The sequence below is a fragment of the Saimiri boliviensis genome, assembly GCF_048565385.1.
Source record: "Saimiri boliviensis isolate mSaiBol1 chromosome 16 unlocalized genomic scaffold, mSaiBol1.pri SUPER_16_unloc_1, whole genome shotgun sequence".
NCBI lineage: Eukaryota > Metazoa > Chordata > Mammalia > Primates > Cebidae > Saimiri > Saimiri boliviensis.
In genome coordinates, this window is record NW_027412499.1 from 146,951 (window position 1) to 173,739 (window position 26,789).

The 26,789-nt window shown below is 46.9% G+C and overlaps 1 pseudogene; it reads right to left on the reverse strand.

Moving 5' to 3' along the window:
• Positions 1–7,027: 7,027 nt before the first annotated feature.
• Positions 7,028–16,457, reverse strand: LOC141583156 (YTH domain-containing family protein 1 pseudogene; annotated as a pseudogene).
• Positions 16,458–26,789: the final 10,332 nt, after the last annotated feature.

The window sequence follows — 26,789 nt, forward strand, 5'->3', positions numbered from 1 at the left end:
GTAGGCTGGGCCTGTGCCAGTAGTAGGGACAGGGGACGCTGGGTGGCCACGGGTGTCATAGCTGGTGCTTAAAACCGCTGAGGCGGGGTGCGGTGGCTCAAGCCTGTAATCCCAGCACTTTGGGAGGCCGAGGCGGGTGGAACACGAGATCGAGACATCGAGACCATCCTGGTCAACATGTTGAAACCCCGTCTCTACGAAAATACAAAGAAAATCAGCTGGGCATGGTGGCACGTGCCTGTAATCCCAGCTACTCGGGAGGCTGAGGCAGGAGAATTGCCTGAACCCAGGAGGCGGAGGTTGCGGTGAGCCGAGATCGCGCTACTGCACTCCAGCCTGGGCAACAAGAGCGAAACTCCGTCACACACACACACACACACACACACACACACACACACACACAGAGTCTCTGAAACTGATGAGAATAAATTCCATAGAAATATGACGTCGGACCAATGATAGTATTGGTATAGAAAGGGAAAAAGAGCCGGGCGTGGTGGCTCAAGCCTGTAATCCCAGCACTTTGGGAGGCCGAGGCGGGTGGATCACGAGATCGAGACATCGAGACCATCCTGGTCAACATGGTGAAACCCCGTCTCTACTAAAAATACAAAAAATCAGCTGGGCATGGTGGCACGTGCCTGTAATCCCAGCTACTCAGGAGGCCGAGGCAGGAGAATTGCCCGAACCCAGGAGGCGGAGGTTGCGGTGAGCCGACATCGCGCCATTGCACTCCAGCCTGGGCAACGAGAGCGAAACTCCGTCTCACAGAAAAATAAAAAATAAAAAAAATAAAGAAAGTCTCTGAAACTGATGAGAATAAATTCCATAGAAATATGACATCGGACCAATGATAGTATTGGTATAGAAAGGAAAAAAAGATGAACTTTTATAGATTAAAAGTGGATGGAAGACATTGATAGCAATTTGTCGCATTCGAATTATGAGCCATTCTCTGACACGTTTATCTGTACCGAGATGCCCTTAGGGTTTACCTTGCCCAGGGGGTCACATTTGCCATCCTTCGCCATCCAAGCCTTCCCCAAGTCATAAGCAGAAGCGAGCACGGCTCTTACCCTCCTTCTAGTTTTGGCTACTGTCATTCTCTTTGCCACGAAATGCTTTTGCACTTCCTCAAGTACAAACCCATTCAATCCTCCGCATCCATCTAATGAGATGCTGTGGGCCAGAGGTCAGCAGTTTGGGGCCATGGGGGAGAAAAAACATCATAGGTGCAAATTCCACCCACGGATGATCGGGAGTGGTGAGCTCTCTCTAAAACAGGTTTTGAGGAGAGCCTGGGGATTGCCAAAGGCACCGAATCCTTTGAAAGGAGCGGGAGGCAGGGGCGAGGAAGCTGGGAACTGGGAGGAGGCGAGCTGGGAGTGAAACCGGGAGGGGCGCGGCGCGCGGCTGCTGCACCGGACTGAAATTTTGTACCTTACCGGAGTAGGTGAGCCGGGCTTGGGAATGGGGACCGGGAGGCAGGGTGGGATGGACAGACAGCCCCACTCCCGGGAGCACAGTATGTTTTATACTGAGTGCGCAATGCTCGAAGAGCGCTCAGATTTTCCAATATAAGAAATGTAGTTTTCAGGTATTGTGGAAGAAGAACGTGTTTGTACAGCGCCTTATCATTGACGTATGTTATCTAGTAAACAAATTTCTTGAGTCTTAGAACTAATGCGTAATGTGTCAACTGTCATGATTATTACCCCTATTTATTTGTTTACTTCTTTCTTTGTTGATTATTTTTTGAGGCAGGGTCTTGCTCTGTCGCCCAGGCTGCATCGCAGCTGCAGAGGCGTCAGCTCGGCTCACTGCAAGCTCTGCCTCCCGGGTTCAGGAGATTCTCGTGTCTCAGCTGCCTGAGTAGCTGGGATGCTCAGCATGGCTCTGCGCTCGGCTACATTTTTTGCATTTCGAGTAGAGACGGGATTTTGCATGTTGGCCGGGATGGTCTCCAACTCCTGGCCTCAAGCGATCCACCCGCCTCGGCCTCCAAAGTGCTACGATTCGAGGCGTGAGTCACCGCGCCGGACCTATTAACCCATTTTGTATGTGAGGACTCTGAGGTCTGGGAAAACTGGACAAAGCAGAAACTCATGCCAAAGCCTTCTGTCCCCGTGTCCAGAGAGCGCTCCGTGACAGCCCAAGCTGATTTTCCAAGAATGTGATCACGCTTTGTCAGATTTGCAACGTTTCTGATATTAAGGCATCAGGTCCAAGTGCAACGTTCATAGAGAACTGAAGGGCTTGCATTCAAACAATTCTGAAAATATAAGAAATGGCTTTGTAGGCCGGGCGCGGTGGCTCACGCCTGTAATCCCAGCACTTTGGGAGGCCGAGGCGGGTGGATCACGAGGTCGAGAGATCGAGACCATCCCGGTCAACAGAGTGAAACCCCATCTGTACTAAAAATACAAAAAATGAGCTGGGCATGGTGGCGCGTGCCTGTAATCCCAGCTACTCGGGAGGCTGAGGCAGGAGAATCGCCTGAACCCAGGAGGTGGAGGTTGCGGTGAGCCTAGATCGCGTCATTGCACTCCAGCCTGGGTAACGAGAGCGAAACTCCGTCTCAAAAAAAAAGGTTATATATATATATATATATATATATATATATATATATATATATATATATTTAAAAAATGCATTCTGAAGCCAGGCACAGTGGTGTGTGCCTGTAGTCCCAGCTACTCGGGAGGCTGAGGCTGTTGTACTATCAGCTGCCAGGTCTTAATCTTTCCATTATTTTGAACCCATGCGGTGAACGTTTTCCTCGAAAGGGCACGTTGGTGCTCAAAATGTTTTCACCTTTTGGGCTCGATGCGATGGCTCACGCCTGTAATCTCAGAATTTTGGGGGGCCGAGGGGGGCACATCACAAGATCAGGAGTTCAACACCAGCTTGGTAGACATGGTGAAACCCCGTCTCTACTAAAATTACAAAAATCAGCTGGGCGTGGTGGCACGTGCCTATAATCACAGCTACTTGAGTGGCTGAGGCAGGACAATCTCTTGAACCGGGGAGTCGGAGATTGCAGTGAGCCAAGATGGTGCCACTGCACTCCAGTCTGGCAACAGAGCAACAGTCTGTCTCAAACACCATAAAAAATGTTTTCACCCTTTGTTGCGTTTCAGAGTTCAGATTTGTTTTTATCAGCGATGTTCAGTCTGTACTAAAACACCTGTGTAAGGGGTAAAAGAGCATCCCTGACCGACCTTCCTTCCTTCCTTCCTGCCTCCCTCCCTCCCTCCCTCCCTCCTTTCCTTCCTTCCTTATGAGACAGAGTCTTGCTCTGTTGCCCAGGCTGCAGAGACTTGATCTTGGCTCACTACAACCTCTGCCTCCCACGTTCAAGCAATTCTCCCACATCAGCCTCCCAAGTAGATGGGATGACAAGCACCTGCCATCACACCCAGCTGATTTTTGTATTATTAGTAGAGACGGGGTTTCACCATGTTGACCGGGCTGCTCTTGAACTCCGGACCTCAGGTGATCCACCCATCACGGCCTCCCAAAGTGCTGGGATTATAGGCCTGAGCCACCACGTCTGGTCGTCTTTGACACTTAGCAGTAACTGCCAGTTGGCAGGGCAGGGAACAGTGGTCCCCTTGCATGCGATTGAATACAAAGGTTTCCGTGGATCTTGGAATAACGGTGGGGGAGGGTGATGGTATTTTCCTTGAGGGGAGGTGACAGACGAGGTGGGCTGTCAGCAAAGGAACAACTTGGTCATAACAGGAATTGAAAAGAGGCCAACTCTTTCTTTTCTATTTACTTATTTTTTATTTTTTATTTTTTGAGACAGAGTTTCGCTCTTGTTACCCAGGCTGGAGTGTCATGGTGCGATATCAGCTCACCGCAACCTCCACCTCCTGGGTTCAGGCGATTCTCCAGCCTCAGCCTTCTGAGTAGCTGGGATGACAGGCAGACGCCACCACGCCCAGCTAATTTCTTGTATTTTTAGTAGAGACGGGGTTTCACCATGTTGACCTGGGATGGTCTCGATCTCTCGACCTCGTGATGCACCCGCCTGGGCCTCCCAAAGTGCTGGGATTACAGGCTTGAGCCACCGAACCCGGCCGGAAACCCTTTCTTTCAAGAATGTAGAAACAGTCATTTCCAGCCCTATACTGGCTTATAAGAGTTAGCGGAAAGAATGCATTTAAAACACACAAGACTGGGTTTTTACAAACTGATCTCTGCTGTGTGTTGGTTCCTTTGGGAAGTTGCAACTATGTTTAGATTCAGCAATTAGAAACACATTTCTTCTAAAAGCTGCCTTTGGACATTCCAGAGTGGATGGGAGTACAGGATGTAAAGAGAAATGTCTGGCTCTAAAACAAAAACGGAGCTATCTAGCACAATGGTTGTCAATGTGTGCATTCAACTGACAGAGTTACACTGATCTGTATTTCACCAGTTCAGAAACCCTTTCTTTGTAGAATGTAGAAACAGTCATTTCCAGCCCTATACTGGCATATAAGAGTTAGCAGTAAGAATGCGTTTAAAACACAAAAGACCCGCTTCTTAGAAACTGATCTGCTGTGTGTTGGTTCCTTTAAGGAAGTTGCAACTATGTTTAGATTCAGCCAGTTAGAAACACATTTCTTCTAAAAGCTAGGTTTGGACATTCCAGAGTGGATGGGAGTACAGGATTTAAAGAAAAATATCTGGCTCTAAAACAAAAACAGAGCTATCCAGCAGAATGGTTGTCAATGTGTGCATTCAACTTACAGAGTTAAACTGATTTGTATTTCACCAGTTCAGAAACCCTTTCTTTGTAGAATGTAGCAACAGTGAATTATAGCCCCATAGTGGTATGTAAGAGTTAGCAGTAAGAATGCGTTTAAAACACAGAAGACCTGCTTCTTACAAACTGATCTCCTGTGCCTTGGTTCCTTTTAGGAAGTTGCATCTGTTTAGATTCAGCGAGTTAGAAACACGTTTCTTCTTCTTCTTCTTTTTTTTTTTTTTTCCGGGGGGGAGACCGAATTTCGCTCTTTTTACCCAGGCTTGAGTGCAATGGCACAATCTCGGCTCACTGCAACCTCCTCCTCCTGGGTTCAAGCAATTCTCCTGCCTCAGCCTCCTGAGTAGCTGGTATTACAGGCATGCACCAACATGCCCAGCTAATTTTTTGCATTTTTAGTAGAGACGGGGTTTCACCATGTTGACCAGGATGGTCTCGATCTCTCGACCTCGTGATCCACGCGCCTCGGCCTCCCAAAGTGCTGGGGTTACAGGCTTGGGCCACCGCGCCCGGCCAGAAACACGTTTCTTCTAAAGGCTGCATTTGGACATTCCAGAGTGGATGGGAGTACAGGCTGTCGTGAAAAATATCTGGTTCTAAAACAAAAACGGAGCCATCTAGCAGAATGGTTGTTAATGTGTGCAATGAACTTACAGAGTTAAACTGATGTGTGTTTGCAGCAGTTCAGAAACCGTTTCCTTGGAGAATGGAGATACAGTCATTTCCAGCCCTATAGTGGCATGTAACAGTTAGCAGTAAGAATGCGTTGAAAACACAGAAGACCTGCTTCTTACAAACTGACCTGCTGTGTGTTGGTTCCTTTTAGGAAGTTGCAACTATGTTTAGATTCAGCCAGTTTCAAACACATTTCTTCTAAAAGCGACCTTTGGACATACGAGAGTGGATGGCAGTACAGGATGTAAAGAGAAATATCTGACTCTAAAAAAAAAAAAAAAAACGGAGATATCCAGCAGAATGGTTGTGAATGTGTGCTTTCAACTTACAGAGTTAAACTGATTTGTATTTCACCAGTTCAGAAACCCTCTCTTTGGAGAATGTATAAACAGTCATTTCCAGCCCTATGCTGAACACCACCACCATGTCCAATGCTACGGTCAATAGTAGCATTCGGCCTGTCTTTGGAGGGACCATCTACCGCCCTCCCGTGTCTCGACTTCCTCCTTCCGGCAGCAAGCCAGTCGCTACTTCCACCTGTTCAGGGAAGAAAACGCCCCGTGCCGGCGGGCAGGGAGCCGACAAGGGGAACCCGGAGCTCAGTGGCAGCATCCTGAGGTGCGAGAACTTTCAAAGGCTTCGACAGCTGATGCTCCTCCTGGCATCCTCAATTCAACCCACATCCGGTCCTGAGAAGCCCTGAGCAGTCAACCAGCTGTGGCTTCCTGTGCCTCGACTGGACCTCATTTTATCAGGGAGGCTTTAGTTTTTCTTGAGCCTAGGTGTGCTCAAAACCCTAGCCTTGGACAGGCTCCGTGACCATGGGCCTATTTAGAGATGTCATGAGGGTTACAGATGAAAATCCACCACAGGTTTAGTGGTCCTACGAGACTTCGTTTTAACAGTTTATGGCAGAAAGTGCGAATTTTCGCATACGGGGCCTGACTTCTTCTCTACCATAGATTCTACTTCCTGAAGTGTGATCAAAAGCTTGTTTTACTTCACCACTGTGTAGGAAAATTATTAACTGTGCCCATCCCTAAGGTAATTCTGGCTTGAGGACTTGTAATTAGTAATTAACATCTTTCTTGTTTAGGGATGTTCAATTAGTGCTTTGGCTGTCAGCTTTGCTCTCCCCTGAAGGCTTGTCCCCACCACACAGGACAGCCTTCTTCCTGATGAGAATGGCTGTGTGTTTCCCAAGTTGAGATGGCCTGCCCTACTACTGCCAAAGAGGTGACAGGAAGGCGAGCACTGCTCTGTTAGATCGTGTTCAGTTCTGTTGCGGAGTGCAACGCCCTTCGTGGGCGGTATGTATGTATGAACACACGTGCTTGTTGGAACTCTTTCTTTGGCATTTGTCCCTGGCTCCAGTCTCCCCCTTTCCGGGCCTGCTATGCCCGAGTTCTTCTACCCCTGCAGTTGCCAGCCGCGTCGGGAGGCTGTTTGCTCCGATGGGTTGGGTTATCTTTGTCGTGGAGATCTGGAACTTTGCACATGTCACTACGAGGGAGTTGTTTTTACTCTAGCATCTGCGATGAGGTGCCCTCTTGACCAACCCTCTCGATCACTACTCTTCCTCAAGCACTATTATTTATTCTTCCTCCTTTTTTTTTTTAAGCTGACAAAAAAAATACTACTTTATTAGTGGCTTCTACAAGATTAGAATACATAGAAAAGTACAAATAAATGCCAGTTCATTTGGGCAAAAATAAACGACAGGAAAGGCAAAGATGCAACACTCAACCCCGCACGGATGACACGCTGGAGCTGACAAAGCACACGCGTTTTAAACGGTTTTCCGAGTCACATGTTAGAACACGTAGGAAACTGGTTCTCCTTATTGTTTGCTTCGATTCTGCCGTTCCTTGCGCGCCACCTCCTCCTCCTCCTCCTCCTCCTCCTGGCGCTTCTCATAGTGGGCAAAGTCGTCGAAGATGGAGGTCGTGTCGTGTGCTTGTAGGAGCTGATGATTTTCAGCACCTGCTTTGCTTTTTCTAAGGGCATCTCCTGGGTGTCCCGGGAGTTTGTGACGGGTTTGTTGTCGTTGTGCTCCAGTCTGATGTGCCGCAGCTGGTTATTGGGCACGTCCTGAACAGAAATCCACTTGACATCAAACTGCCCCTTCCACTGGTCCTGAGACCAGACCCCAGCAATGGTGCCGTAGTCCACGGGGGACTCCATCTCGGCCACCCCACAAAAATGCCCGCTCCCGTTGACGCTGAAGAGCAGGTAGACAGGCCCCTTGCTGCTCATGCAGCGGAAGGCGCCGTCCAGGCGCGTGTTACCGTGCTCCGTGTGCACCGGATGGAGTACTTGATGGAGCGGTGGATGTCCTCGGAGTAGCTCTTGATGATGAACGCACGCCCGCTTTTCAGATTCCAGTTAAACTCTTTAGGGTAACAGCTGTGAGCAGCCTTCAGTTTTTCAAGGACGGGGTGGGATTCGACGCCAGGCATATAAGAATTAGCAGTAAGAATGCGTTTAAGGCTGGGCGTGGTGGCTCAAGCCTGTAATCCCGGCACTTTGGGAGGCCGAGGCAGATGGATCAGGAGGTCAAGAGATCGAGACCATCCTGGTCAACAAGGTGAAACCCCGTCTCTACTAAAAATACAAAAAATTAGCTGGGCATGGTGGCACGTGCCTGTCATGCCAGCTACTCAGGAGGCTGAGGCAGGAGAATTGCCTGAACCCAGGAGGCGGAGGTTGCGGTGAGCCGAGATGGCACCATTGCACTCCAGCCTGGGTAACGAGAGCGAAACTCCATCTCAAAAAAAAAAAAAAAGAATGCGTTTAAAACACAGAAGACCTGCTTTGTACAAACTAATCTACTGTGTGTTGGTTCCTTTTAGGAAGTTGTATCTATGTTTAGATTGATTGAGTTAGAAACACGTTTCTTCTAAAAGCTTCCTTTGGACATTCCAGAGTGGATGGGAGTACAGGCTGTAATGAGAAATATCTAGCTCTAAAACAAAAACGGAGCTATCCAGCAGAATGGTTGTCAATGTGTGCATTCAACTTACAGAGTTAAACTGATTTGTATTTCAGCAGTTCAGAAACCCTTTCTTTGGAGAATGTAGAAACAGTCATTTCCAGCCCTATAGTGGCGTATAAGAGTTAGCAGTACGAATGCATTTAAAACACAGAAGACCCGCTTCTTGCAAACTGATCTGCTGTGTGTTGGATCCTTTTAGGAAGTTGCAACTATGTTTAGATTCAGCGAGTTAGAAACACATTTCTTCTAAAAGCTGCCTTTGGACATTCCAGAGTGGACGGGAGTACAGGAAGTAAAGAGAAATATCTGACTCTAAAACAAAAACGGAGCTATCCAGCAGAATGGGTGTCAATGTGTGCATTCAACTTAGAGTTAAACGGATTTGTATTTCAGCAGTTCAGAAACCCTTTCTTTGGAGAATGTAGAATCAGTCATTTCCAGCCTTATAGTGGCATATAATTGTTAGCAGTACGAACGCGTTTAAAACGCAGAAGACCTGCTTCCTACAAACTAATCTGCTGTGTGTTGGTTCCTTTTAGGAAGTTGCATCTATGTTTAGATTCAGCGAGTTAGTAACACAGTTCTTCTAAAAGCTGCGTTTGGACATTCCAGAGTGGATGGGAGTACAGGCTGTAATGAGAAATATCTAGCTCTGAAACAAAAAAGGAGCTATCTAGCAGAATGGTTGTCAGTGTGTGCATTCGACTTACAGAGTTAAACGACACCTCCGGGACAGAAGAATATGGTGGGTGCAAGTTCGGAGGTGAGGCGGGTACTTTGCTAGAGCCGAGGAGTTCAAGACCAGCCCAGGCATCAGGCTGCAGTGCATTCGTCTGGCCAAGGCCCATGGCAGCCTCCACTTCCCGACCTCAGGCAATCCTCCCACCTTGGGCTCCAAAAAAGCTGGGACTACAGGCGCCTGCCGTCACGATGCCCGGAGAACTTTTTTTTTTTTTTTTTTTGCGACGGAGTTTCGCTCCCGTTGCCCAGGCTGGAGTGCAATGGCGCGATCTCGGCTCACCGCAAACCTCCGCCTCCTGGTTTCAAGCTATTCTCCTGCCTCAGCCTCCCGAGTAGCTGGGATTACAGGCACGTGCCACCATGCCCAGCTAATTTTTGTATTTTTAGTAGAGACGGGGTTTCACCTTGTTGACCGGGATGGTCTCGATCTCTTGACCTCATGATCCACCCGCCTCGGCCTCCCAAAGTGCTGGGATTACAGGCTTGAGCCACCGCACCCGGCCAGAAACACATTTTTTCTAAAAGCTGCTTTAGGACATTCCAGAGTGGACGGGAGTGCAGGATGTAAAGAGAAATATCTGGCTCTAAAACAAAAACGGAGCTATCCAGCAGAATGGTTGTCAATGTGTGCATTCAACTTACAGAGTTACACTGATTGGTATTTCACCAGTTCAGAAACCCTTTGTTTGGAGAATGTAGCAACAGTCATTTCCAGCCCTATACTGGCATATAAGAGTCAGCAGTAGGGAGAGAGATCCAAGATCGCTGATCACTAGCAGCTCGGGATTGTAGCTCCCGGTGTAAGCGCAAAGAACGAGAGGACGCCACACCTTCACGTGAATTCTTGTTGCTCACGCACCAGGAGATTCCCGGCGGAGGAGCCCCACGGGTCGCCAGCGCGATTCTTGTGACCGGCGAGGCGGTTTGGCCGGCGCCTCGGAGCGACGGTTCTTGGTGCAGAGTCGGAAAAGCACCATCGATCTTAACGCCGCTGATTTGGTGGGCGCAGTGGGTTGCTCAGATTTCGGCGCTGAGAATCGGTAAGTTGGACGTCCACTCAGGAACCCAATTACAAAGACGGTGAATACAAAGACCACAGATGGATAAATTTATAACGAAGGGAGGAAAACAACCAAAAAAGGCTGAGAATGCCGAAGATCAGAACGCTTCTCCTTCGGGGGGCGGGGGGATCACAGTTCCTCATCAGCGACGGAACAAGGCTTGATGGAGAACGAGTGTGTTCCAATTACAGAAGCAGGCTTCAAAATGTGGATAATGAGAAACTTCTGTGAATTAAAAGAACTTGTTTTAACCCAATCTAAAGTAACTAAGAACTTTGAAAAAAGATTTGACGAAATGTTAACAAGAATACACAATTTAGAGAGGAATATAAGTGAATTGATGGAGCTGAAAAACACAATAGGAGAACTTCGTGAAGTATGCACAAGTTTTAACAGCCGAATTGATCAAGCAGAAGAAAGGATATCAGAGGTCAAAGACCAACTCAATGAAATAAAACAAGAAGACAAGCCGGGCGCGGTGGCTCAAGCCGGTAATCCCTGCACTTTGGGAGGCCGAGGCGGGTGGATCATGAGGTCGAGAGATCGAGACCATCCCGGTCAACATGGTGAAACCCCGTCTCTACTAAAAATACAAAAAATCAGCTGGGCATGGTGGCGTGTGCCTGTAATCCCAGCTACTCAGGAGGCTGAGGCAGGAGAATTGCCTGAACCCAGGAGGCGGAGGTTGCGGTGAGCCGAGATCGCGCCATTGCACTCCAGCCTGGGTAACAAGAGCGAAAACTCCGCCTCAAAAAAAAAAAAAAAAAAAGAAAAAAAAAAGAAGATTAGAGAAAAAAGGATAAAAAGGAACGAGCAAAGTCTCCAAGAAATATGGGACTACGTGAAAAGACCTAATCTACGCTTGATAGGTGTACCTGAATGTGACGAAGAGAATGAATCCAAGCTGCAAAATACGCTTCAGGATATTATTCAGGAAAATTTTCCCAGCCTAGTAAGGCAGGATAATGTTCAACTCCAGGTAATACAGAGAACACCACAGAGATATTCCTCAAGAAGAGCAACTCCAAGGCACATAATCATCAGATTCATCAGTGTTGAAATGAAGGAGAAAATACTAAGGGCAGCCAGAGAGAAAGGTCAGGTTACCCACAAAGGGAAGCCTATTAGACTCACAGCAGATCTCTCAGCAGAAACCCTACAAGCCAGAAGAGAGTGGGGACCAATATTCAACATCCTTAAAGAAAAGAACTTTCAACCCAGAATTTCACATCCAGCCAAACGACGCTTCACAAGTGAAGGAAAAATAAAGTTTTTTGTGAATAAGCAAGCACTCAGAGATTTCATCACCACCAGGCCTGCTTTAGAAGAGCTTCTGAAAGAACCACTACGCATAGAAAGGAACAAACAGTATCAGCCTTTCTAAAAAAATTATGAAAAAGAGCATCAATATAATGAAGAATTTACATCAAATAATGGGCAAAAGAGCCAGCTAATATTAAATGGCAGTATTAAACTCACATATATTATTATTAATTCTAAATTTAAATTGACTAAAACCCCCAATCCAAAGACAGACAGGCAATTTGAATAAAAAACTAAAACCCAACAGTATGCTGCATCCAGACCCATCTCACATTCAAGAATGCACAAAGACTCAAAACAAGGCATGGAGAAAGATTTACCAACCAAACAGAGAGCTGAAGTAAATAAATAAAAAGCAGAAGTTACACTTAAGCAACAAAGATCAAAAGACGCAAAGAAGGACATTATATAATGATAAAAGGATCAATGCAACAACAAGAAGAGCTAAAGATCCTAAATATATACGCACCCAATACAGGAATACGCAGACATACAAGACTTATAAAGAGACTTAGACTCCCACATGATAATAGTCGGAGACTTCAACATTAATATTAGACAGATCAGTGAGACAGAAAATTAACAACGATATCCAGGACTTGAACTGAGATCTGGAACAAGTAAATGTAATTAACATTTATAGAACTCTCCACTTTAAATATACGAAATATACACTCTCATCAGTACCACATCATATCAACTTAGAAGTTTAAACGAAATGTTGGTTGTCTCCTTGTTTGTTATTCTCTTCCCTCATTTTCTTTCATGTCTCCATTATTAAGGACAATTATAGGCATGCCCGTATTTAGACTGCATTCTAACCCGGGCAATAAAGCAATACCCCCATCCTCTCTCCCTCGTCCTCTTTCTCTTTCTTTCTCTTCTTTATTCTTTTTCTTTCTTTCTTTTTTTTTTTTTTTTTTTTTTTTTTTGAGACGGAGTTTCACTCTTGTTACCCAGGCTGGAGTGCAATGGCGCAATCTCGGCTCACCACAACCTCCGCCTCCTGGGTTCAGGCAATTCTCCTGCCTCAGCCTCCTGAGTAGCTGGGATTACAGGCACATGCCACCATGCCCAGCTAATTTTTTGCATTTTTAGTAGAGACGGGGTTTCACCATGTTGACCGGGATGGTCTCGATCTTTTGACCTTGTGATCCACCCGCCTCGACCACCCAAAGTGCTGGGATTACAGGCTTGAGCCACCGCGCCCGGCCCCCTATTCTTTTTCTTATAAAAGGAAAAAAAAAAAAGAGAGACTTTCCCTCTCTGTCTCTCTCTCTCCACACACACACATGCACACACACCTAAACACACAGTCACACACACACACATCTGTTTATCCATTTCTACATATTAGTCTTTTCTCACAAGCTGTGCTTTTAATATAGACACACATGATTTCATATGAAGCCGACTTCCATAACACTGATTTCAACGTAGAACGATTGTGCTATCTGCAGCAAAGCAGCCCATGGCCGAGTCATGGAGAGGCGGAGAAAAGAGGCAACGGCATTCTCAGGCCTGTCAGGCCTTGTACCCTGGGTTGGGGTGGAAGAACTCATCAGCGACGCAGCCTGGCTGGAGTGGGGGACGGCCCCAGCCCTGACAGTGCAGGAAAATTGAGGGCTTCCTTTACCCTGGTCTTGAACACTCTGTCCTCAGCACTGAGTCTGTTGTCCTAGGTCAATGTCATCATCGACCTCCTCCACTTGCTGGAGCCCAGGGAAGCTCTGGAAGGCTGAGCTCCTGACTGGGGCTGAGACCTGCCCTGGGATTCAGAGCAGACTCGTCCCAGCCGAGCAGATGTTGAGGCATTTCCTGGCTGTCCGGGCAGCAGGACCCCAGTGACCCTCGATGTTGCTGGTGTTTTCTGAGAGTGGAGATTCTGCCTCCTGGAGACTCAATCCTGAGGACTGCTGGGTCAGCACAGGCCGAGACATGACTTCTGGAGGGACGGAGAAGTGCAAGACCCGTTTCTTAGAACCTGATGTGCTGTGCGTTGGATCCTTTTAGGAAGTCGCATCTATGTTTAGATTCAGCGAGTCAGAAACACGTTTCTTCTAAAAGCTGCGTTTGGACATTCCAGAGTGGATGGGAGTACAGGCTGTAATGAGAAATATCTGGCTCTAAAACAAAAACAGAGCTATCTAGCAGAATGGTTGTCAATGTGTGCATTCAAGTTACAGAGTTAAACTGATGTGTGTTTGCAGCATTTCAGAAACCCTTTCTTTGGAGAATGTAGAAACAGTCATTTCCAGCCTTATACTGGCATATTAAAGTTAACAGTAAGAATGCGTTTAAAACACAGAAGACCCGCTTCCTATAAACTGATCTGCTGTGCTTTGGTTCCTTTTAAGAAGTGGCAACTATGTTTAGATTCAGGCAGTTAGAAACAAATTTCTTCTAAAAGCTAGGTTGGGACATTCCAGAGTGGAGGGGAGTACAGAATGTAAAGAGAAATAATCTGACTCTAAAACAAAAGCAGCTGGGCGCGGTGGCTCAAGCCTGTAATCCCAGCACTTTGGGAGGCCGAGGCGGGTGGATCACGAGGTCGAGAGATCGAGACCATCCTGGTCAACAAGGTGAAACCCCGTCTCTACTAAAAATACAAAAAGTTAGCTGGGCATGGTGGTGCGTGCCTGTAATCCCAGCTACTTAGGAGGCTGAGGCAGGAGAATTGCCTGAGCCCAGGAGGCGGAGGTTGCGGTGAGCCGAGATCGCGCCATTGCACTCCAGCCTGGGTAACAAGAGCGAAACTCCGTCTCAAAAAAAAAAACAAAAAACAAAAGCAGAGCTATCCAGCAGAATGGTTGTCAATGTGTGCATTCAACTTACAGAGTTAAACTGATTTGTATTTCAGCAGATCAGAAATGCTTTCTTTGGAGAATGTAGCAACAGTCATTTCCAGCCCTATACTGGCATATAAGAGTTAGTTTAAAACACAGAAGACCCGCTTCCTATAAATTGATCTGCTGTGCGTTGGTTCCTTTTAGGAAGTTGCAACTATGTTTAGATTCAGCGTGTTAGAAACACGTTTCTTCTAAAAGGTGCGTTTGGACATTCCAGTGTGGATGGGAGTACAGGATGTAAAGAGAAATATCTGGCTCTAAAACAAAAACGGAGCTATCCAGCAGAATGGTTGTCAATGTGTGCATTCAACTTACAGAGTTAAACTGATTTGTATTTCAACAGATCAGAAACCCTTTCTTTGGAGAATGTAAAAACAGTCATTTCCAGCCCTATACTGACATGTAAGAGTTAGCAGTAAGAATGCGTTTAAAACACAGAAGACCCGCTTCTTACAAACTGATCTGCTGTGCGTAGGTTCCTTTTAGGAAGTTGCAACTATGTTTCGATTCAGCGAGTTAGAAACACATTTATTCTAAAATCGACCTTTGGACATAGGAGAGTGGATGGGAGTACAGGATGTAAAGAGAAATATCTGACTCTAAAAAAAAACGGAGCTTTCCAGCAGAATGGTTGTCAATGTGTGCATTCAACTTACAGAGTTAAACTGATTTGTGTTTCAGCAGTTCAGAAACCCTTTCTTTGGAGAATGTAGAAACAGTCATTTCCAGCCCTATATTGGCATATAAGAGTTAGCAGTAAGAATGCGGTTAAAACACAGAAGACCAGCTTCTTACAAACTGATCTGCTGTGTGTTGGTTCCTTTTAGGAAGTTGCAACTATGTTTCGATTCAGCGAGTTAGAAACACATTTCTTCTAAAAGCTGCCTTTGGACATTCCAGAGTGGATGGGAGTACGGGATGTAAAGAGAAATATCTGGCTCTAAAACAAAAACGGAGCTATCCAGCAGAATGGTTGTCAATGTGTGCATTCAACTTACAGAGTTAAACTGATGATGCCCTGATTTTGGGCATCATCATGACCATTCTGATGATCATCATTCCAATCCTGATTCTGCAATCCTATCAGTAGATCCAGAGGAATCACCGGGGACAGGGGCTCTGCTCGTGACCTGTCTCCCTCCCTGGTATCCAGATTCCATCGCTCGCCCTGTCCCCAGCCCATCCCGTATCAACCCTTGACCCTCACACACTTTTCTACACTGGTTCAATAAAGTGCACGTGCTCCTGGAAAAAAAATAAAATTAAAAAATAAAACTCAAAATAATAAAGAAGAGAAGCGTCACTGGGAAGTTTTTATTTTATTTTATTTTTTTAATCCATGCAACCAGTCTTATTTATGCATAATTGAGAAAACACAGGCCTAGAGAGGTTATGAAACTTGTCTACAGTTACACAGCTTGTGAAGGGCACAGCCACGATTTGAAACCAGGCAGCTTTGCTCTCGGCGACCTCAGTGGGCTGCCTTTTGGTAAATTCAGGACATGAGGAGCAGAGGAGGAGGGGCAGGGCAACGGTGCAAGGTGGGGAGGGTCTGAGGGAGGCCGATGGGAGAGGACAGAAAGATCAACCGATCGGCACTGGCTTGAGTCTGGCTGGTAGGCCTAAGCCCAGGGGCCCTGGGTGCATATGGCCCCAGGAAGCACGCTCCCCATTCCCTTCCTGCTCCTTCCTTCTTAAGGGCCTCTGCCCATGGTTCCCCTGGAGAGCCAATCGGGGGTCTGCCAGGCAGCGTGCGTGAACACGCACGGGTGAGGGTGACTGGGGCATCTGCCCACCTGATGTACACAGACGTTGCACTTGTCACGGAAGCCCATCTCGTGGCCATCCTCGCCCTCAGGAGAGCGGCACACGTCACAGACGACATCCTCATCACACTCGATGCCCAGCCCCTCCTGCGTCTCGACGGCCCTGGCCCTATTCTGGTGGCACAGGGTCTCCAGCTCCTCCTGCACACGTTCCAGCGTCAGCTCATCCAGCTCTGGCCTCTCCATCTCCCGAAGTTCTGAGTCGATGAGCTGCAGCCAGTAGGCGTCCATCTCGTCCGGGTCCTAGCGGCTGCCTCCTGGCCAATCCGGCCGGGAGCCCTCCCCGAGCGTGGGGCTGCCTGGGGATGCCCGGGCAGGGGGGCCTTCCAGAGGTGGGAGGGTCCTCACCAGGGGCTCTGGGATGGCCTCTGCCCCGGCAGGCACCTGCACCCCTTTCTCCCATTCCTGTCGCCATGGGTCTGCCAGGAGGCAGGAGTCATCCGGGCTGAGCTGGTGTGAGTCCGGGATCCTCATGGCTGTGATGACATCTGTCCGGAAAACCTCCGAGGGCTTCTTTTCGTGCTGTCGGGGACAGCCCGGCTTGGTGCTGCTGGGCAGGCTGGAGCATCTCGAGGCGGATGTAGATGTCGCGTGACTGTCAGTGGTGGCAGAGTTGTCACTGCTGATGGGGTCTTTTCGCCTCTTCTCTTCAGTCTTGCTCCGCGGTCCCCCCCCTGAGGGGCGCTGCCCGCGGCTCTGCGCCGCTGCAGGGACCGGCGCGGGAAGGAGGCTCCCGAAGCCCGGAGCTCCCGGGGGCCGGCGCGGGAGGGCGGGGGGCGCTCATCCATCCGGGGTCGCGGCCAGGGAGGCGGCGGGGCCCGTGGCGTCCCCGCTGGGGACAGTCAACCCGCCAGACCTGAGCGGGTGCCACTAGGAGTGGGCGCAAAGTAACTCCATGGACGCTACTCACCCCCCCCAAAAAATAGCCTCCGACTGCGATGGCCGCGGTCAGCACCATTCACCAACCCCCTGTGTAGGTTTCTCTTATTTTATTTATTTATTTTTTTGAGATGGAGTCTCGCTCTGTTGCCCAGGCTGGAGTGCAGTGACGCCATCTCAGCCCACTGCAACCTCTGCCTCCTGGGATCAAGTGATTTTCTGCCTCAGCCTCCCAAGTAGCTGCGATTCAGGCACCTGCCACCCATCCTGCTATTGTTTTTGTATTTTAAGTAGAGATGGGGTTTCACCATCTTGACCAGGCTGGTCTTGAACTCCTGACATCGTGATACGCTCACCTCAGCCTCCCAAAGGGCTGGGGTTACAGACATGAGCCACCGCACCCAGCCCAGAAGAGATTTGCTAATTGAGTTCTGGATGACAGGTGTTTCATTGTAGGGGGTCTAAAGAGAGACTCAAATGCCTAGAAGTTCAAGATCAGCTTGTGCAATATAGGGCGACCTTGTCTCTACAAAAACAACCAAGCAACCAAAAATTAGCTGGGCATGGTGGCAGGGGACTCTGGTGCCAGTTACTCAGGAGGCTGAGGCCAGAGAATCGCTAGGGTCAGGGAGGTTGAGGCTGCCGTGAGTTGTGATCACTCCACTGTATTCAACCTGTGAGTCTGAGAGCCTGTTTTAAAAAACACACACAAAAAATAGAGGCCTGAACATGAATGATTATTCATGAGTGACCCTATGTTGAACAAACAAAGCTGCCCCCAGATCCTGAACCACCAAAAACTGTAAGATAATAAATGTTAATTGTTTCAACAATTCACGTAAATGGCCCACCAATTGTAGGGGCAATTTGTGATACAACAATAACTAACTAGTATCTCTAGATTTCTTTTTCTTTTTTTTGTTTTTTTTACATTGAGATGGAATCTTGCTCTGTTGCCAGGCTGGAGTGCAGTGGCGTGATTGATCTTGGCTCACTGCAACCTCCACCCCCTGGGTTCAAGTGATCCTCCTGCCTCAGCCTCCTGAGTAGCTGGGACTACAGGCACTCACCACCACACCCAGTAAATGTTTGTATTTTTGGTAGAGAAGAGGTTTCTCCATGTCGGCCAGGATGGTCTCGACCTCTTGACCTCATGATCCACCCTCCTCAGCCTCCCAAACTGCTGAGATTACAGGTTTGAGCCGCCGCACCTGGCCTAGATTTCTTTGGAAGGAAAAGCTATGTCCAGGAGGAGATTCAAAACCCACTTTTGTGTATGTGTGTGTGAGTGTGTGTGTGTGTGTGTGTGATGGAGTCTTGCTCTGTTGCTTAGGCTGGAGTGGTGAGATCCAGGCTCACTGCAACCTCCACCTCCTGATTAAGTGATTCTCCTGCTTCGGCTACTTTTTGTGACGTTAGTAAAGACAGGGTTTCACTATGTTGGTCAGCCTGGTCTTGAGCTCCTGGGTGCAGGGGATCCAACCACCTCAGCCTCCCAAAGTGCTGAGATTTCAGGAGTGAGCCACACCATGCCAAGCCTACCATTGCTATTGATCTTTGTAGCCAAGGATAATCATCTCAAAACAATGATGGCCTCCTCCTCGGTTCTTCTTTCAGAATCTCTGTCTTCCATTCCCTCCCTCAATATGCACACTTCATTTACTACAGCACTCCTTTCCCACCGCAAAGCCTACGTCCAAATAAAAATCTTCCGCTTTAGAGAGCTTCTCCCTGTTTATCATTAAGGTTGACAATTTCTTCTTTGAGCCTTGTTGTGGCGTAGAACTTCCTCCCCTCAAAGTATCTGTTGAAGTCCAAAAGCCCCCTCCCTCCGCCGTACCTGGGGATGTGACGTGATTTGGAAATAGGGTCACTACACATAGAATGAGTTAGGGCTCAGTACAGGGACTCACACCTGTAATTCCAGCACTTTGGGAGGCCAAGGTAGGTGGATCACTTGAGGCCAGCAGTTTGAGACTACTCTGGACAACACAGAGAAACTCCTCTCTACAAACAAACAAACAAAAAACTTAGCCAGCTGTGGTGGTTCACACCTGTAGTCCCAGCTGCTTGAGAGGCTGAGGTAAGAGGATCACTTGAGCTTGGGAGGCAGAGGTGGCAGTGAGCCAAGATGGTGCCACTGTACTACAGCCTGAGTGACAGAGCTAGTCCCTGTCTCAAAAAAAAAAAAAAAAAAAAAAAAAAAAAAAAAAAAAAAAAAGATTAGTTAAGATGAGGTTCCATTGGACTAAGGCGGGTCACATTGGATTAAGGCAGCTCTTAATTTTTTTTTTTTTTTTTTTGAGATGGAGTTTCCCTCTTGTTGTCTAGGCTGGAGTGCAACCGCACAATCTTGGTTCACTGCCGCCTCTGCCTCCCAGGGGCAAGTAATTCTAGGGCCCAGCCTCCTGAGTGGCTGTGATTAGAGCGACTCACCACCACACCTGGCTAATTTTTTTTGTATTTTTAGTAGAGATAGTGTTTCTCCATGTTCGTCAGGCTGGTCTGGAACTCCCAACCTCTGGAGATCCGTCCACCTCAGCCTCCCAAAGTGCTGGGATTACATGCAGCCACAATGCCCTGCCTTATTTATTTATTTATTTTTTTGACGGAGTTTCCCTCTTGTTACCCAGGCTGGAGCGCAATAGCGCGATCTCGGCTCACCGCAACCTCCGCCTCCTGGGTTCAGGCAATTCTCCTGCCTCAGCCTCCTGAGTAGCTGGGATTACAGGCACGTGCCACCATGCCCAGCTAATGTTTTGTATTTTTCTTTTTAGTCGAGACGGGGTTTCACCATGTTGACCAGGATGGTCTCGATCTCTCGACCTCGTGATCCACCCGCCTCGGCCACTGCGGTCTAGCTCCCTCACCCAGGCTGGAGTGCAGTGACGCCATCTTGGCTCACGGCAATCTCCACTCCCCAGGTTCAAGCAATTCTCGAGGCAGCCCCTAAAGCTAATGATTCACATTCTCCTAAGGAGAGGAAAATTTGGACGCAGATACAGAGACAGAGACAGGGAAGAAAGCCATGCAGTGATGGAAGCAGAGGCTGGAGTGAAGCCAGGTCACACCAAAGTCTGCCGGCCGCCACCAGAAGCTGGAGGAGGCAGGCGGGATCCTCCCTGGAGCCTTCAGAGGGAGCGCGGTGGCCCTGCCCACACCCCGACTCTGGCCTCCTGCACTGTGCAAAAATGCATTTCTGTTGTCTGAAGCCGCCTGGTTTGTGGTCATCCATTACAGCGCTACAGAAAACAAGTATCAGCTTCTTTCTTTTGTGGCAGGACGCAAACCTTGTCAATTCCAGCTCATTCTGGAAATGCGCTCTTCTTGCGTATGGAGCCTGGGGTGGGGGGGGGGTGAAGCTGTCCTCACAGTGTTAGCTAGAACTCTGGACAGACATGGTTATGATTAAGCATTAGGCCGGGCGCAGTGGCTCATGACCGTAATCTTGGCTCTTTGGGAGTCTAAGGTGGGCAGATCACCAGAGGTCAGGTGTTGGAGACCACGCTGGCCAACATGGTAAAACATCCATTTCTACTAAATGCACAAAAAATCAGCTGGCATGATGGCGCCTGCTTGTAATCCCAGCTACTCAGGAGGCTGAGGCAGGAGAGTCACTTGAACCTGGGAGGTGGAGGTTGCAGTGAGTCGAGATCACAGCACTGCACTCCAACCTGGGCAACGAGAGTGAAACTCTATCTCAAAAAAATAAACATTAATCCTCAACAGGGCACAGTAGCTCACGCCTGTAATCCTAGCACTTTTGGAGGCCGAGTCAGGTGGATCAGTTGAGGTCAGGAGTTCAAGACCAGCCTGACCAACATGCTGAAACCCCGTCTCTACTAAAAATACAAAAACTTGGCTGAGCATGGTGGCGAGCACCTGTAATTCCAGCCACTCTGGAGGCTGAGGCAGGAAAATGGCTTAAACCTGCGAGGGAGAGGTTGCAGTGAGCCAAGATCGTGCCACTGCATTCCAGCCTGGTAACAGAGCAAGACTCTGTCTCAAAAAAACAATCACGAGCCGGGCGCAGTGGCTCACGCCTGTAATCCCAGCACTTTGGGAGGCCGAGGCGGGTGGATCACGAGGTCAAGAGATCGAGACCATCCTGGTCAACATGGTGAAACCCCGTCTCTACTAAAAATACAAAAAATAATAATAAAAATAAAATCATCTGGGCATGGTGGCGCAGGCCTGTAGTCCCAGCTACTCCAGAGGCTGAGGCAGGAGAATTTCCTGAACCCAGGAGGAGGAGGTTGGGGTGAGCCGAGATCACGCCATTGCACTCCAACCTGGGTAACATGAGCGAAACTCGGTCTCAAAAAAAAAAAAAAAAAAAAAAAAAAATTGGCTGTGTGCCGTGACTCATGTCTGTATTCCCAGCGCTTTGGGAGGTCTAGGCAGGCAGATCACTTGAGGTTAGGAGTTCGAGACCATCCTGGGCAACATGGTTAAACCCCTTCTCTACCAAAAACACAAAAGTTAGCCAAGCATGGTGGCATATGCCTGTGATCCCAGCTACTTTGAAGGCTGAGGCAGGGGAATCACTTGAACCCAGGAGGCAGAAGTTGCAGTGAGCAGACATCATGCCATTGCACTTCAGCCTGGTGACAAAGTGAGACTCCATCTCAAATGATAATAATAAATAAGAAGAATTTTAAATTATGGCCAGGTGCGGTGGCTCACCCCTGTAATCCCAGCACTTTGGGAGGCCGAGGCGGGTGGATCACGAGGTCGAGAGATCGAGACCATCCCGGTCAACATGGTGATACCCCATCTCTACTGAAAATACAAAAACTAGCTGGGCGTGGTGGCATGTGCCTGTAATCCCAGCTACTTAGGAGGCTGAGGCAGGAGAACTTCCTGAGCCCAGGAGGCGGAGGTTGCGGTGAGCCGAGACAGCACCATTGCACTCCAGCCTGGGTAAGAAGAGCGAAACTCCATCTCAAAAAAAAAAAAAAAAAAAAAAAAAAAAAAAAAAGAGAGAAATATCTGGCTCTAAAACAAAAACGGAGCTATCCAGCAAAATGGTTGTCAATGTGTGCATTCAACTTACAGAGCTAAAGTGAATTGTATTTCAGCAGTTCAGAAACCCTCTCTTTGGAGAATGTAGAAAGTCATTTCCAGCCCTATAGTGGAATATAACAGTTAACAGTAAGAATGCCTTTAAAACACAGAAGACCCGCTTCTTACAAACTGATCTACTGTGTGTTGGTTCCTTTTAGGAAGTTGCAACTATGTTTAGATTCAGCGAGCTAGAAACACATTTCTTCTAAAAGCTTCCTTTGGACATTCCAGAGCGGATGGGAGTACAGGATGTAAAGAGAGATATCTGACTCTAAAACAAAAACGGAGCTATCCAGCAGAATGGTTGTCAATGTGTGCATTCAACTTACAGAGTTAAACTGATTTGTATTTCAGCAGTTCAGAAACCCTTTCTTCGTAGAATGTAGAAACAGTCATTTCCAGCTCTATCGTGGCATATCAGAGTTAACAGTAAGAATGAGTTTATACACAGAAGTCGTGCTTCTTACAAACTGATCTGCTGTGTGTTGGCTCCTTTTAGGAAATTGCAACTATGTTTAGATTCAGCAAGTTACAAACCCATTTCTTCTAAAAGCTTCCTTTGGACATTCCTGAGTGGATGGGAGTACAGGATGTAAAGAGAAATATCTGACTCTAATACAAAAACAGAGCTATCCAGCAGAATGGGTGTCAATAATATAAAAAATATAAACCAGTTCCTAACTCATCCTAATTTAAAATAATATAATTTTCAGTGCTCATTATTGTTTCTTTGTGATTTCTTAAGCCATAAAATCTGTTTTGTAAAAAGTTCTGGAATATAATTTGGCAATTAATCTGCTAGCTATTTCATCTTCCCAACAAGAGTCAGGACTAACATTTCCAATATTAGTAAATGTATTTCCAGAATACCTTCCTGCATGTAAAATACAAGAAATAATCTAGTTGAATTATCTGATTGTTTTCAAATTAATAAATTTAGGCCTCTTCGACATTGTTGTTTTACCTACTAGAGCATATTATATGCTTGATACGGATTATAACTAGATGATATCAGAAAACGTTTGGCCTTTGTCCATTATGACAAGACTATTTTCTTCATGAAATTAAGGATGAAGCATTCAAAGAAAGGTAACTTATTAACATTAGTTTTTCACATTCGAAAAATATTATAAACCAGTAGTTTTCAGAATTTAATTGTTTGCTACATTTCTTCTTAGTTTAAGAATATTCTAACACCATTGCCAGGCTTCATATTCATCTATTTCAATTAGTTCTGTAAATAATTGTTTTTGCTTTCGGGTTTTCGATTCAAAATAGATTTTTCTTGCAATATATTTAATAATTCTAACAGAAAAATAACTTCACTTGATTTTTTATTTATTTAAAAAACTAATTTTTTTATAATTAATGGTTAGATTTAATTTAATTAGATTTAAATGAGAAATGGCCACCATGAAAACTTTTTGAAAAGTACAGTCATATGATCGGGTGTGGTGGCTCACATCTGTAATCTCTTTGGGAGGCCAATCAGAGTGGGTAACCTCAGGTCAGGAGTTTGAGAACTGCCTGCCCAATATGGTGAAACCCCATCTCTATTAAAGATTCAAAAATTAGCCTGGCATGCTGGCAGGCACCTGTAGTCCCAGCTACTTGGGAGGCTGAAAGAGATTGCTTGAACCAGAGGGGCGGAGGTTGCAGTGAATTGAGATTATGCCACTGCACAGCAGCCTGGGAAACAGCAAGACGCCATCTCAAAAAAAAAAAAAAAAGTACAATCATATTTAACAATGAAAAGATACACAAAATTAAAAATATGTGACATATTAAAGTATATCTACATCTATAAGATTCAGATACACAGTGGTTAAGCACGTTGTCTCCTCCTTAAATTTTCTTTTCACAATGAGGTGACTTTAGAAATTGTATTAGTTTGGCCGGGCGTGGTGGCTCAAGTGGGTAATCCCAGCCCTTTGGGAGGCCGAGGCGGGTGGATCACGAGGTCAAGAGATCGAGATCATCCTGGTCAACATGGTGAAACCCCGTCTCTACTAAAAACACAAAAAATTAGCTGGGCATGGAGGCGTGTGCTTGTAATCCCAGCTACTCAGGAGGCTGAGGCAGGAGAATTGCCTGAACCCAGGAGGTGGAGGTCGCGGTGAGCCGAGATCGCGCCATTGCACTGCAGCCTGGGTAACAAGAGTGAAACTCTGTCCCAAAAAAAAAAAAAAAAAAAAAAAGAAAAGAAAAGAAAAGAAATTGTATTAGTTTGTTTTCAAGCTGCTGATAAAGAAATACCTGATACACCCATCAGATCTCGTGAGATGTATTCACTATCACGAGAATAGCACAGGAGAGACTGATGCCCATGGTTCGATTACCTTCTTTTGGGTTTCTTTCACAACAGGGGAGAATTCTGGGAGATACGATAATATTTGGGTGTGGACGGAACCGAATCATATCATTCAGCCCTTCCATATCTCATGGCCTCACATCTGAAAACCGATCATGCCTTCCCCAAAATTCCCCAAAGTCTTAACTCATTTCAGCATCAAACCAAAAGTCCACAGTTCAAAGTCTCATCTGAAACAAGTCAAGTCTCTTCTGCCTGTGAGCCTGTAACATCAAAAGCAAGCTAATGTCTTTCTAGATACAATGGGGGTACAGGTACTGGGTAAGTAGGGCCATTCCAAATTGGAAAATTTGGCCTAAACAAAAGTTACAGGGCCCATTCAAGTCCAAAACCCAGTGAGACAATCAAATTTGAAAGCTCCACAACAAACTAGTTTGACTCCAGGTGTCACACCTAGGTCACTATGATTCAAAAGGTGGGTTTCCATGGTCTTGGGAAGCTCTGACCCTGTGGCTTTTCAGAGTACAGCCTTTCTCCTGGTTGCTTTCCTGGGTTGGTGTTGAGTGTCTGTAGATTTTCCAGGTGCTTGTTGGTGAATCTAGCATTCTGGGGTCCAGAGGATGGTGGCTGTCTTCTCACGGCTCCATGAGGCAGTGCCACAGTAGGGACTCTGTGTGAGGGCTTCAACCCCACAAACCAAAACACCGCCACAAAGCCCAAAACCATATATATCATAAAGAGGTGGGAGGGAGTATGCTATGATACAGCAGTGCTCCTCAAGACAAAGATGCTTTCAGTGACTCCGGACGCAGGTAAGTATTTAAGAGTGGTGTTGGACCCACGAATGTGTTGGACCCACCACTTGTGATGACCAGGGTAAAAGTCATGGAGCTTCTGCCCCAGGTTATAAGTTCCAAACATAAAACATTAAAAAAATGATAAAATTACCTGAGGCCCCCAAACATATAAAAAAATGCTCATCCTCACTGGTCATTAGAGAAATGCAAATCAAAACGACATTAGGATACCATCTCACGCCAGTTAGAATGGCGGTCATTAAAAAATCTGGAGACGACAGATGCTGGAGAGGGTGTGGAGAAATAGGAACAATTTTACACTGTCGGTGGGAGCGTAAATTAGTTCAACCATTGTGGAAGACAGTGTGGCGATTCCTCAAGGACCTAGAAATAGAAATTTCATTTGACCCAGCCATCCCATTAGTGGGTATCTATCCAAAGGAGTATAAATCGTTCTACTATAAGGACACACGCACACGAATGTTCACTGCAGCACTGTTGACGACAGCAAAGACTCGGAACCAACCCAAATGCCCATCGATGATGGACTGGACAGGGAAAATGTGGCACATATACCCCATGGAATATTATGCAGCCATCAAAAATGATGAGTTCGTGTCCTTTGTAGGGACACGGATGAACCTGGAAACCATCCTTCTCAGCAAACTGACATAAGAGCATGAAATCAAACACCGCATGTTCTCACTCATAGGTGGGCGTTGAACAATGAGAACACACGGACACGGGGAGGGGAGCACCACACGCTGGAGTCTGTTGGGGGAAATAGGAGAGGGACAGCAGGGGGCGGGGAGGTGGGGAGAGACAGCAGGGGGAGAAATGCCAGATATAGGTGAAGGGGAGGAAGGCAGCACAGCACACCGCCACGTGTGTACCTACGCGACAATCTTGCACGTTCTTCACATGTACCCCCAAACCTCAAATGCAACAAAAAAAGAAAAAAGAAAACAATGATAAAATGGCAGCATGCGATGAATGTGGAATTCTGATATTAACTACTCCAGAACAGTGTTTGAAATAATTTTTGTGCTGCTTGTGGTGTTCCACTTGCCAGGAACATGCACAGGAATAATGATATTTACAAGCATATTCCGAATTCAGCACAGAATTAGGATATTAAGACTCAAGCCTATGTGGAAGCATGTAGTTTAAGCTCTGCCCACCTGATGTTTTGGGGGCTGACGGTGATGGCATGGGAGATACTCACATGGGAGATGGTGCCAATGCTCACGCTCCGGCCCACTCTGTTGTGAACATAAAAAACAACTTTCTATCTAATATTACTGAAAAAATGGATCAACGCCAAAGCAGTCCTTCTCAGAAGAAGTTTCTTAGAGAGTTCCAGGTACTCCTGGTCAGGTGCTTGAGAATCAAATTCATGCGTCGTAACGTTCGTCTCATAAATAAAGAAAACTGTGATGTCAAGAAGAACACTTGAGCTATTTAACTATCATCTGGGATAAGAAGATCATTTTTACTGCTATAATACTG